Raw genomic sequence first — 14,444 nt, 5'->3', positions numbered from 1 at the left:
GGTACTGGGAGGGGAAGAAACTGTGGTTATTTATTTGTAATCAGCCACAGACCACAATTTACGCTCACTCAGGTCAGTGGGTGACCCAGCCATGGGGTTGGAGAGAAGGGAGTGGAGCCGGCAGAGTGTGTAGAAGTTGCGGTGCCGAGCTCTCTGCCTGAGTGTGGAGAGCATGACAAGTCTGAATGCCTTTCAGAGGCTAAAAACACAGATAACCCGGGTTTTGTCACTTGCCGCTTCTACTTAAACTTTCCCTCACCCCACTGGGAGCGTAGGTATCTGCTACTGGTCCAGCTGCTTTCAGGTTCTGGGGAGCCCCTGGCATCTGCAACTCCACCCTATGAAACAGGGGACCAATCCCACCATCGAGCATGCTCAGGCCATTATTTGCTCTAAGAAACTGAGCTCATCGAAAGCAGACTTTCACAGGATGGAGGTCTCTGGCTCCCCACCGGAACTGGAGGGGGACTCTTTGCCAGGCACCCCCCACAGAGCAGTGGGTGGTGACTGCGAGCGGCCTTGTCCCCAGGGTCACCTCTGCAGCCTGTGTTCCCCTCTCAAGATACATGCTGTCCTGTGTCGGAAGTGGCAGATGCTATTTTGGTCTAGGGTTTCCTCTGCGGAGTCTGTCTGCCACGTCTCCAGTCTGTGATGAAGCATTCTGAAGGCTCAAAGGCTGTTTGACTGGAGCTGAGCCATCTATTTTAGGTTGAGAATTGCTGACATCCAGGAGCATTTTTTTTAATGGAAAGAAAGAGGTGCCTTCTTCTCTTCCGTGTGGCAACATTCCTGTGCTACCTGGTGGTCAGGGAAGGCCTGGTATACTTCAGAACCCTAAGGTGCGGCCTGTGGTTGATTACAAAAAAATAACCACAATTTCCTCCCCTCCCAGTACCCCTGCCCTTGCAATATGACTTTGTAGTTCCTCCCTTCAAGAGGGGAAGACTCTTAAAAGAATGGCATTTGAAAGGGAAAGAGGGAAGAAGTTACGAGATTTACCTGGCCCTCACTCAGGGAGGGCAGGCCTGAGTATGTGTCTAACGGGTGGGGGTGGGGGGTTGCAGAATGTACTGGATCAACCCCAAGGACAAGGAGAGCTGGGAAATTGCTGGAGAAAATAAGTTAATTGCTTTGCAGTTCTCCAGAAGAGAGTCTCGTACCACACAGTGTCCACAAAAGAACCAAGTGCAGATACTTATTCATTAATCTATTAAAAAAAGATTTAATAAGCTTTTAATTTGCATCTCTCAGGTATTCCAAGGGTTGAGGCAGGTTCATAGATCCCTTATGTGAGCACAGTGTGGCACTCCTAGCTGAGATTAGCCAGGCTGCCCAGCCCAGGCCAGAAGAACCTCCTAGTGTAATCATGAGTCAAATAGATGGTCATATTTTTAAGCCCTTAAGTTTTGTGGTGGTGGTTTTATGTAGCAAAAAGCTAACTGATGCAAGATCTAAATCTCGGGGATAATTATTTTGGTTTTTATTTCCCTAGAAACCTCCTTAGGGCTCCCCTGAAAATGAGTGATACCCAATTTTGAGGTAAAAATGCAGTAGAGGAAGAAAAGTTCATGGAAGCAGAGGAAAATACTTGGAAAACAGTGACAACTGCTTCAAATATAGAACAACCAGGATTAATTAATTTTATAAGCATATACAATGAAGGCTAGACCCCAATAACCTTTAGAATTTAGAAGCTTACAAATATAAAGATATACGTTTAATTTTTGTATTGCCCTAGGTAATAATTGATTTGGTGATTTTTCTGTTTCCTTTTTATTAAAAATTTTTAGCTCATAAAAACCTTATACTAAGCTTATTTATCACAGAAAAGTCACCTTTCTGTTTCTTCTGGGTATTCTGCAGATTCCACACACTTCACCAAAACGAACCATGTAGTGCCTGGGACAATGTGAAACCTTCAAAAGTTCTTTTTGAGAATAATAATAATATAAAATAAAAGAATAAAATGCCAACTATTACTATAAATCTACTATGGACCAGGCACTCGCTTAGGGCTCAGCATTCATTGTCTTACCCATTTCATCAGCTCGTATAAGGTAGAAACTACTCTCCTTGTGACTCCCTTTAAGAAGTAACTGAGGCTCAGAGACCTCCCTTAGGCCCAAGTCAGCAAGAAGCAGCAGTGGCGTCTGAGTGTGGGACTCCAGATGCCTTCCCCAGCCCTCGCTCTGCACTGCTCTGTTGGCCGGGTGACTCACACGCTGCCATTGCTCTCCGTGACTGCTCCGGGCCAACCGTCCAACTTCTCTGCACTTCCATTCCTCCATCTATAGCACGAAGATAGCATGCACAGATGCAGAAACTGACAGCTGAAAAATGCCGTTTATATTAATGTAGTAATAATGGATATAGAAGCTCTCTGAGAAAGTAAAATAGTACCTTGCACACAGTAGTGAGTTTGTTTTTGTCCCTACGAAGGTTGTCAAAGCAGGCAATTAGAGCCTGGATTTCGGCAGGTCTCTACATTCCTCTGTCCCTTCTTCTTACCTCCACACTAAATTAGAAGGATGTTCTATGGAGATGCATGTCTTTAACAGTTCCTGGTTCTGTCCACTACACCGAGCCTCAGCCACCTTCAACCCTAACAAAAGACGAACCCCTTGCCTAAAAGCTCAGGGACACTGAGTGACCTGTCTTTGCCCTTCGAGAGATGCGGAAACTGGTGCCAGTAAAGATGTTCGATGACAGTGGATGCGAAATGTCTGTGAGGACAAGCAGCATTTATTGAGTGGGAAGGCTCGGGAAAGCACCAGTGTGGCCGGGGCTTGCAGAAGGCAGGCCTGCCTCGGGCACGCAGCGGGCGCATGGGTGTCTACAGGAAAAGGGGTGTTCTTCATCCAGAACTGGGATTTGTCTGCTGTGCGGTCCAAGTAGTCCCAACCACACAGACGTGCAAACACACATACATGTACAGGTACACAGGGACAGACACGCAGAAACATGCACAGTTCCAGGCACACGTTGAAATTATACCCTTAAGCGGAATTCCTCTATTTTTTTAATATTTAACAAATATGTCAGAAGGAAAGGAAAATCAATAGATAATACAAGGTAATCTTGAACTCCTTAACAAGAGGAAGGAAAAATGTGTAAAATGTCGACCTCAAGCTCAAGGCCAGTGATGAGGGTTTCCCCTCCGGTCTCATAAATCCCAGGTAACAAGACAGACATCACTAGTCATAACGCATTTCTTGCTCACGTGGTGTCATTTCCATAAGCACGGTATATAAAGAGCACAATGATGAGTGCTAACTCAGGTCTCTGGGGGAAAGACAACTGTTAATAAAGGAGCTTTAGTTGTCAGTGTGAGATTTTAAAACTTGTCTCAAAAGGATGTTACAAACCTGCTATAAAGAAATAAAGACACGTATATGTGTGTACATATATAAATATGTATATGAATAATTATTTTTCCTTCAATATCTGTCCAGCAAGAATCTAGACTGCTGTGTAAGGAGGGACATGACCCTTAAGTTCACAGAGGCGTTAACTGTTCTTGTTCTCTTATGTATGTCCCCAAATGGTGTCAGTAACATGCTTTCTATCAGGCCATACCTGGTACTGCTGGCATGCAGTTAGGGCTTGTCAGATGATTTTAGTCCAGGTCACCAAAGCCACCTTCTGCCTAGTGATTGTCTTTGCAATTGAGAGATGGGGCATCAGTGCCCCATGCCCATGAACGAGAGGGGCACCCCTCTGTTCTGTGCAGAAGTAAAGCACATCTTGTAAGTCTTTGATCTCTGAGTATTTTTAACCCCTTGCCACCTCAGACAACTCCTGAGATTCCAATCTCACTATGGACCAATAGAGTATTTAACTTTCCACAGCTCCTAGTTCTTGCTAAACCAGAAATACTAAGAGTGTGGAGACTACCCGGTTACACTCCCTCTGCCCTCTCCTCCAGAAGGCTGTCTTCCGAGCCCCCACAAACAGCTGCAGAATCACAAGCATCATGCAAAGAACAGATTTCTTAAGGAACCTTTTCCTGTGGGAAGAAACATCCCTCTTCCCCCACCCAAAACAAAAGCAAAAGCAAAAACAATTCTGCCTGCCTGCTTAACCTTTATACCTATCTACCTAATCTGTTCTTTTATCTCAAGTTCTGTGGCCAGGACAGACAGACACCTGACTATTACTTGGCTTGGGTTGAGTTCCCATATTCCCAAAGGGTCCCTTAAAATCAATCACAGTAGGGGTAGTATACAAACTTGCACGTCCAGGAGGTTTGGCAACAGATCCAAATGTCCTCAGGTAATTTCCCCTGCCCAAGCCCGTCCCCCAAATCTTCCAGCACACACACACATAAACAAACTGCACAGAGCATGGGAACACCTATGCCTCAATAAGAGTTCCAAACGGTTGGGGTTACACATACTCACTCACTTACTCATTCATTCATTCATTTATTCATCAATCCAACAGAAATTTACTCCAGGCACTGTGCTGGGTGCTATGAAGTTCAAAGATAAAAATGATACTTCTCTGCCCTCGACTTAAACTCTGATAGTGATTTGGGATTAGATCACTTCTGGATTCTACATGATAATGTTTTCAGGGATTCATTCAAGGGGGTGAAGGGAGGGGATGGGAACAGAGACTCCTGGTTTAAAGGAGGACAGAAAAGACTGAAGGATTGGAGAATGATGATCATTAGAGGAAGCTAGAGGAAGCACTGTTATTTAGCACAGAAGAAAAAGGCTGAAGTGATGACTTAATAAGAGTGTTTAAGTATATAGAGGATGGACTCCATTATGGTTCTATCATCCATGAATTTATCTAAAACTCTTTTCACACCAAATTATCTTTTTTTAGTTTGTGCTTGTTCTTGGAGTACTAAGTTCCTTATGTGGACTACCTGCTGTGCAGAATAACACATCCTTTTGCATGTTCTGACATTTCCTCCTCTAAGCTAATAGGAACTTGCAGTAATTCTGAGTTTCCAGGATGTAGTGAGAATGTCCCCGTGCTGTGGCCCCCGTGCCCTGCATGGTTGGGGAGCTGCTTTACATTCTCCCTCAAGTGTCTGTTTTCTGAAGAGTCTTTGTTTTTCCTGATAGAGAAGATGGTCAAAGTTTGTTATCAAATTGACTCTACATTTTCCTGAGACTTCTCTACCTCTGATAGGTCTTTTTAGGGATGTGCAGAACGCAACAAATCCGTCAATCAATACATGGTATTTCAGTGACTCTAAAACACCCCCCACACACTCTTTATCATCTCTAAAATCAAGGCATGTCTTATAATCAATGTTAAGAAAGCAATTAATTGGTGACATGTTTTTCCCTTGGTGATAAGGAAAGGTAATGGTGTGCCCTCACCTTCACGTTCGATGTCGCGAAATGCAGTGCTGGCGTCTCCGGGGTTTCCTTGCGCAGCAGCTCGAGCTGCGGCGCGGCGGCCATGTCTCTGAGACGCCCTTGGGTGCTCCAGGGTTTGGCTAATTTGTGCGTTTGTTCATTTAGGCGCCTTTTAAATTTTTATTATTTTATTTCATTTAGGTGTTTATTTAGGTGCTTTTTTGTCTTTTCTGTCTGAGACACCAGGGCAGCTCCTCTGCCATTTGTAGCTCTTGGTGTGACACAGCACGCCCGCTTGCACTGGAACAGCGCCAGCCGGTGACACTGGCCAGGAGGCGCCTGTGACCGGCTTCCGTCCATAGCCCGCTTTCCCAGCAAACCCTGCCGGGTCCGTTTCCTTCATTGGATCTGTCTAGAAGTTTAGTCAAAGAATAACCACCCCTCATCATCCAGCCGGGTTTGGGGATAAAAGCAAGACAATGTGAGGAGGGCACTCTGAGCTCCTTGGGAAAAGAAATTGTAGAAAACAGCATGATATCATCATTATTGTCATGTTGACCATGTCCTTTGAAATCTAAGCCATTCTGGAGAATGGATTTTCAGCTAAAGTACCGCTCTGTAATCGGAGCTTAATTGGACGCAGAGTCTGTTCAGCAAGATTCTCGGCATGATCCCCTTTCCGTGGCAGATTGTATTTCACTTTGCATAATGAGGCAATCTTTCTATTTACTGATTATTTCCTTATGTAACTTGAGCACTGAAAGGAAGTCACCACCAAGACCTCAAACTACTGACTAATGAACATATTCCCAACTCCTGATGTGCAGAGCACGTAAGACGCCCCTCTAGCTTGCAGGAAGGAGTTTGCACGATATATGTCAGAGGTCATACTTTGCCAGAAGGCAAAGTCTACACTCCTGCCATTTTATTTAGAAAGCTAGAGGGAAAAGAACAAAGTAATGTCTCTATGGCTGGCATATTGAGGGTATGTGATATAGGATGTGAAATTCCCAGAGTTGCCCAAATAATAGCACAACTAACATCAGCATAGCACTTCATAATTTCATATTTATTTGTTTCTCATCAGCCTCATGATAGAAATAAGTAGAACAGGTATTATCCCACTTTGTATATGAGAAAAGCAATAATTAGAGCAGCTGACTTGCCCAAAATCACACAGTTAATAATTGGCAGAGCCAAGAATTGAATCCTGGAGTTTTGATCTACAATCCTAGGTATCTTGCTGCCTTCCCACGACAGCCGCCTGCATCCCAGGCCTTACACCAAGCCTTGAGACAGCAGGACTAGCATCCATCAGTACTCTGTCCTTGATGATTCAGGCAGGGCAGCCAACAACCTTGCAACACTTTCCTTCGCTCATTTCCTCAACCAATCACTTTGTTTTCGGACCATAAGTCTGGTGGACTTCAGCACTCTGGTGGGGAACTTGAGTTTCCAGAAATAATGCTTCCTGCTATTATCCCTATAACATCTCCCTTTTGGTCTTCTGCATAGAATTTTTCCCAGCATATACCTTTTGTTTATTTATATATCTGTTTACTGTCATCTACCCTGTAGAATGCGCGGTGCCTGTGGGAACATGCTGTCACATACCCACAGCTTAGTGCAGCGCCTGGCACATAGTAGGCATCCGACAAATATTTGTTCAGTGAATGTTTGAATAAAAGGTGGTGAAATGACTAAATTTCTAAATCAAAACCGATGTTAACAGTATGGACTTTTGTAAGTGAGCCATTCTACTATGGATTTTATTTCCTTAAACACACCTGTGTTCAAGGTAGTCATGGCGTTTTGTAGTGTCAACCCAGAGTCTTGAATTGCACTGCCAGGAACAGCAGATCATCTGCATTTAATGATACATTTACTGTATTATAAAGCATGGTTATCTCATTACAACTGGAGGCAAATTAAAAGGAATGCCAAATAGCACACTAGGGAGCACTGTAGTGATATAGTCTAGACTTGAGAATAGCAGTGGTCGTATTTATGGTCTTTTTTCTGGGCTCAAGTACTGTCATAATTTTTGATATTAACTCAATGAACTCTTTAATTTTCCCAAACTTATATAAGCAAAACTTGGTAACCTGGTAAGAAAAAAACAATCCTATATTCAATATAGCATGTATCTTATACATTCAGCAAAGCTGAATCTCTCCTTTGCCCATAAACCATCTCTTATAAAGCTCAGCAAAGCTTCAGGAAAAATCTCCAGCTTCTCTCAATAGCATCAAGTTCCTTTGTACAGACATTGAGCAATGTTGGTCAATGTGCTTGTTAAATTGACCCAGTGTTTATGTTTTAGTTAGAACTGATGACACTGACATAAGTCAGTATTACTTACACTGTCCTTGGTCTGCTCCTCAGGATAGGAACTGCATGCATTTGCTTCTAGCAGGGTGGATGGACATCAGTAGTAAATAATAAATTATAAATATAGGTCATCTGCTGATTGGCAGCAGCCACTAGCAACTATAAACTTGCTTCCAGTACATCTGAACCCATAACATCTCCTCTACTCATCCTTCCAAACAACTTCCCTTTCCAAATATGTTACTTTGTTTGTTTTGAAAGAATCTCACTCATCTCCCAATAGAGAAACCCAAAATCTGATTTCATCCGCTGCTGGGAATATGATCCTTAATGTTGAGACACATTAGGATATATAGACAGGTTTTGGCTAAAAAAAATAAAATTTCTTTGGACCCTCAAATTATATGACTACATTTTAATTTATGAATCAACAAAAATGAAATATGTTTTTTTTTGAATCTTAGTACATTTGAGGGACAGAAGTTCGAGGTCATCCATCTGACTTAATAATCCACTATCTCCCCATTACAGATGAGAAGAGAGAGACCCAGAGAAGTGAAATGGCTTGTCCAGGGTGGTGTGGTTACTTAGACACAGAAATGGCATCTTTTTAATGTCCAAATCAATATGACCTATGGATGCTAAAAAGAAGGATAAGGCCAGGTTTGTAGATTTATTCACTGGGAGTAATGTTTCTACAGTTTCTTTGTGAGTAGCCATTGTCAGTTTTTGTGGGGCTTGGTTCACTTACCTCCAATCCTGAAGTTTCCTGGAATTAAGATGACTCCTTGGTAGCCCTTGGTCTTTGTTGTCATCCTGGAATGTGGTTACCTTGGTGCATTCTTTGGGGACGGGGGGAGCAGTGGTGGCCCAGGAGAGTGAGGAGGAAGAAGGAAAATGAAAACAGTGCAAGGCCTCAGTGGACCAGGGAGAACTGACTCTTAGTGGCAAAGGATGCCTCTTCTTTGTCCCAGCTGTTCAAGACACGAAGAGGAATCCCCTTTTTATAACTTCTACTTTGCCTGATCCAGGAATAGGAATGGCTTAAAGGGAAAAGCTTGCCCGTTACATTCTAGGATAGCCTCCTTCTAGGTCAGGTTAATTGCAGAGGTTTAACCTGCTGGGCAGTGCTCTTGATTTCAAACAGCAGCTGCTATCCATGGAGGAAAAAAACTTTTTTGGACACATCCCTGGCATAATTTGGTTAAGTCCTGAGATCACTCTTGGGAATTCAATTAAAAAAACTCTATGATTCATCTTATGATTAGACAATTACAATAAGAAATAAAAAGTTGTACTAGTCATTGTATTCACACAATTGATCACAGGAAACATCAAATTTCAGTCTCTTATTGAAGGTTCATGTTCATTTTTAGCTTTGCGGGCAGGACACCAGTGGAGTCTGCGTGTTGGTGGATCCATAGAGAAATGGAAGAGTGATTCTTCTGCACTGTTATTGGCTTATGTGTGCGTGGCTCTGGTCTCCTACTTCCTCAGAAGATACTTTATTTATGTTTCTGGAATGTTAGCTATTCTGCCTTTATTCACATCCAGAGCCACTTTACAGTGTGATGTGACACTGGGCTGAGCTATATCGTTGACTCTCTGAAGTCTCTTTAAATATGAGGTTGTATGACTTTGGTCAGAATTATCACCAGAGAGGTGATAACCTCGCAATCAACAACTGGGTAAGTTATCCTTAAACAGACAAACACACAAAAACAATTATTTCACCATGTAAAATGTAGTAACATTCTAAACTGTGATTATTCTGAGAAGAAAAAAGCATGGTGACCATGTGGCCATTAGTCTGTGTATATGAAAGGGCCAGAACTTACACAATTCAAACCAACTAACAATTTCCCAGGGCTACTTTGCTGGAGATGAGTGTCTCCATGTGATGAATTGCTCCAGGGGGAAGGCGCCCCTGGTGGTAGGGACTGGCTAGCCTTTGGTGGCATGGGCTGATCCCAGCAGACATTAATATAGGTGAGTTTTGACGAGAGGTGTAGCAAAGTGATTGAGACTGCCTGGATATGAAATGTGGGCCCACTGCCCGTTAGATATATGACTTGGACACATTTGTGCCTCAGATTTCTCACCCATTGTCCATAAAATAGGAACAATAATATCACTAACCTTATAGAGATGTTGAAATAATTAAATATATTAATACATATTAAGCATTAGAAAAATGCCTGGCACACAATAAGTGCTCAGAAATGTTATACTTACTATTAATGATAATTAGATCAAACTGTCTATCTAATAGCAAGGTTGAAGAGGGAGCAAACCATAAAATTATATCAATTTCTCGGCCGTCATGAAAACTGCAACATAAGTGCAATGGAAAAATCATTGATTTAGAAATTACTTCCAGCTGTGCTACCCTGGACTCATTACCTTACCTCCCTAAGATCCAATTTCTTATCTGTAAAATGAAGTAGTAACATCCACCTCACAGGGCTTTTATGAGGATTAAATAACATCATATTGGGAAACATTGTGCCTAATACAGACTCATGGTCAATCTACGTCACTTCCCTTCCCTCCCCCAGCCAAATTGGGTAAGCTGAGAAAGAACGCAATGCTTTTGAGTCAGAGCTATCAGAACAACAGGGAGATCAGTTGTCATTCCAGTGGACGCTCACTGAGCATCTACAGTGTGCGGGGACGGGCCCTGCTGCTCCAGAGCTCGCGCCCTGCGGAAAGCTGAGCCTCGGCGGACCGAGACCCTCATTCTCATATTCAAGAGGGTACAGATGGGAGCATTGGTGCTTATTTCATGGAAGAGAAGGCTCAAGGAAATTTTTGTTTGAGAAGGAAGTTGCCTTTGGATTCTTCTCTCTCCTTGAATTGGTCTGCCAAGCCAATTGGGCTGCCAGCACGCCGCAGCCCCTGAGCTGGCGCTTCACTCTCCACGGAAAAAAGGGAAGTCTAAGGGAACGTCATGTCACTGTTTGGCTACTTTCACTGTCCCATCTGTCTTCATGGCTCAAGATCTTCAGTTGCAGTTCTGGAATTCTCTGGAACTTGGGGCCAATATTAGTTCTCAGTAAGAGCTTCTTGGCTAACTTAGCAGAAATTTGAAAAGGTGGCTGCATGCCATTGTGCTTTGTGGAGCTCAGAATCATGAAGTCCATCCCTTGGGAGCTTAACATTTTACCTCATCAAAGCTACCTTAACCAAATGAAGAGTTTATAAGAAAAAAAACTGTAATCTCTAGAAGGGAGGCATGTGGTGGAGTGGAAGAAGTATGAGCTTAGAACTGGACAAGCCTGGAATCAGGGAAGGAAAGTGGTTATTTCTGGAATCAGAAATACCTTGGTTCTATCATCTCACTAGTTGATGTTACTGAACCATTGTGTGCCTTCGTTTCTCAATCTGCAACATGGGGGACAATAGCTTTAAAAACTTTATAAGCTTGAGTCTAATTCAGGTTAACCTGAAAATGTTCTGGGGGAGAGTAAGAAGGTGCTGTTCCAAGGTCACACTGGCTGTGACAAGTGGGGAGACTGCCACAGGTAGGAAAATGGCAAGAAAAATATGCCATGTATGCACACTGTGTTCTTTCCTTTGAGCTGGGGAAAGAAGGGAGATGAGGGAAAAAAACATTAATTGAGTATTTGACTGCCAGCCACTTTCCACACATTATTTACTTAAATCTTCACAAAATCCTTAAGAGGTAGTAGCTTACATGATCTATAGTTTGCAGATGAGGAAACAAATGGAGACTCCAAAATTTATAGCCAGTAAATGACAGACCTAAAACTCAAACTCCATCTAGCTTATTTCTAAACTCCATTCTCTTCCCACTCTTCAAAAGATGAACAAGACCTTCAAAGACAAAAAAGTCTTTTTTCTAAGGAGAGAACACTGTCATTATGTAGGCACCATGGCTTTCATAATTGCAGACTCTGCTGTGCAAATGGAGCTTTCTTCCTTATATTTGAATTTACCTTAACTCAGATTCCACCAATAGGAAAAATTTTAATCTTACCTATATAAGGTAAACACAGTCACTTCTATTTTTCTCCCTCAATTTTTGGGGATAAATATTCAGCCAGTTTGAGATTTTTTCCTCCTCTTCCTTAACCTAGAGGTGGCCTACATTCCAAGAACTTGAATAATTTTCCTATATTTGTGTGTGGCAGTTCTCTGGTCTTACCTTTGCTGTGGGAAAATTCATACACCTCTATACTCACTGCTCCTGTGCTAATTGTCATAGTCCCATCATGGTCCAAGCCCCACCCTACCATGGTGATGAGAGATCTCCTTCATGACTCTCATGTAAATGTCCTTTTCTCATTAGACTTTCCAACACATTGCAATTTTTCAGAACAATATTGGATTCATCACCTAAGATAGTTGATAATTGGGCGTATAAACTGTCAGCCCTGAAGTTGTGACTCTGGGCTTTACCTAAAAACCAGAGAACTCTCCATATGCCTACTTTGAAACGTCATTTTACTCTCCTAGCACACTTAATGGAGAGCATTTGGATTCTCCTGGTGTCGCTCCACCCCAGGGTCTTGAAGTCAAGGACGTTGAGTGTTCAGCATGCAGCTCCGTGCCTGGTAGACGGTGGGCGCTCACAAACGTCTACTTTAAAATAATGTAATAGGAATTCATAAACACTGAAAAGATACTTAAACACCAAAGACAGGTCTTCCAGGCTGAAGACAAGGAAGTGATATCCACGGTTCTTCCTTGAAGATCTTTTTTGTCCTTAGCCCATCTCAAATGAGAAAATATAGGGCCTTAGCCGAGGAAGGAAGTGAAGGTCACACGGGCGGTTAACGGGGCACGAGCAGGGAGACAGGTACGGGCACTAGCGTGCGCCAGGCCTGACGCAGCCCGTCCGCGCCGGCTCTGCGAGGGAGGCTTTGCCGGCGCTCGTCGTCACGATGAGAGAAATATGGCAGAGAACTTTTTATTCTCTTTTAGTCCAGACAAAACGGTTTTGGACTTCTTTTCAAATTCCTTTGCATGGTGAGGTCTGAAATAAAAAAAAAAGAAAAAAAAAAAAAAAAAAAAAAAAAACAAATTCCTTTTACTAAAACTCAAGGGAAAACATAATGGCAAACTATTTCACTTACATAAGGATATAAATTTTCCAGAACGTAGGTGTCGAATCCAAATTTGGATGAGATCTAGCTACGAGCTGGCTTTAATATGAATATTTCCAAGCTACTGCACTTTGAAACAAACTCACCGAATCCTGTAGCCAAAGGGTTAATTCTGGCTGTTTGTTTTCTGGAGAAGCGTGACTGGTAAGAAAGGGTGGCAGAGAGTAGCGTGGGCAGCTATGCCGAAACATTAAGCAAGGGCCAGGCAGAAATTCCAGGAAAAAGGAGAAAGGGATAATAATTGTTAGTTCCCTATTAAGTATAGCATCTAAACACATTGACTGTCACACTAGAAAAAAAATTGCCATGGGGCTACAGTGTTTTATTAAAACAAATGATCCTTTCTAATTTGTTGTTTTTTGTTTTCTGTGCATGAGTTATATGCAATGCAATCCATGTTTTTAGAATTAAATTGTCGATATTAATTGTAACAGTAAGATCATCAACAAGTGAGATTTTCACAAACCAACTGCAGGGTTTTGCTTCTCGAGGCCCCGGACTTAAAACTAGCCCAAGTTAAGTACAACTCACATGGCAGTCAATGTGTTGAATCATGTTATGCTTGCAACTTTATAAGATGGATATTATTATATCCATTTTATAGCTCAGGAAAATACGGCTCAGAGAGTTTAGAAAGCATGTTTGTTTAGTAAGTGACAGAGCCAGGTTTTGTTCCTGAGGTCAGCGTTTAGAGGGTTTGACTTGCTGAGGGGCATAGCCAAGGCCTGGACCCCAAGCTGGAAGAACAGGCTTGGTGTTCAGCAGGCCAGTTGGCAGAAAGCACAGCAGGGAATATGGCCAGAGCAGACCTCCATACCCAGCACCAGAAGTTGTGTGTAGATGAAGCCTGCTGGAAGGATTCAGGCTAAGCACAAGAAAAAGGGCAGAATCCAGACTTTATGAGCTGGGAGAAGAGTGTTTCCAGGCTTGGAACCTCCTTCGCGACATCTATGGCACTGAGTGTCGATCCTGGGGCGGGGCCTGCCTGCCTCTCTCCTGGGTTAGGAGCCGCTTCCTGCCCGGTGCAGAGGCAGGCGTCCGCAGGAGCCGCTCCTCTGGGGAGGCCTCACACCTTCTCTGGTGACGCAAAAAACTAGCCTCATAAAATGTCGTAGCTTTAGGACTAGAAATGGAAATTTGGGTCAAAGCTTGTTTCTAAGACAGGAAGCAGAAGTGTGGAGGTCAAAAGTCAGGAAAGGTCCATGAATCTGCCTAACAATAGGTGATAAGAAGGAATGAGGTCAGTGATAGGACCCTTGTCCTGGACTTGGAATTTTCCCAGGTGTTCAGTGAGGGTGGAGTGTGGGATATAATTCACGTGTCAGGCAGTTTGCAAAAGGAAACATGTGTGCCCTGGGTTCGGGAGGTCTTCTTTTCCACTAGGAAAAGCCAGTGACCCCTGCTGTTTTGCAAGCGATGGTGGCTAAGTGAAGTGACCTGCCAGCGTCAGTGTGAGCTAGTTACAGTGCGGTGGGGAGTGTCATGATGTAGATCATTCTCTCTGGAAATGGCGGTGCAGAAAAGACAAGGTTATGAGTCCAGATGCAGAAGGGAGGTTCTCTTTATTTTTTCTTGTTGACATGGAAGAGCCTGTAATTTGAGAGTGGCCTGGTTCTTATAAAAGTCTAAGTTCCCTAATTTTGCCCAAGGCTGCTCCTAGATTTTC

Source organism: Microcebus murinus, chromosome 2 (assembly GCF_040939455.1).
Source record: "Microcebus murinus isolate Inina chromosome 2, M.murinus_Inina_mat1.0, whole genome shotgun sequence".
Classification (NCBI taxonomy): domain Eukaryota; kingdom Metazoa; phylum Chordata; class Mammalia; order Primates; family Cheirogaleidae; genus Microcebus; species Microcebus murinus.
Note: the sequence above shows the minus strand (reverse complement) of the source record.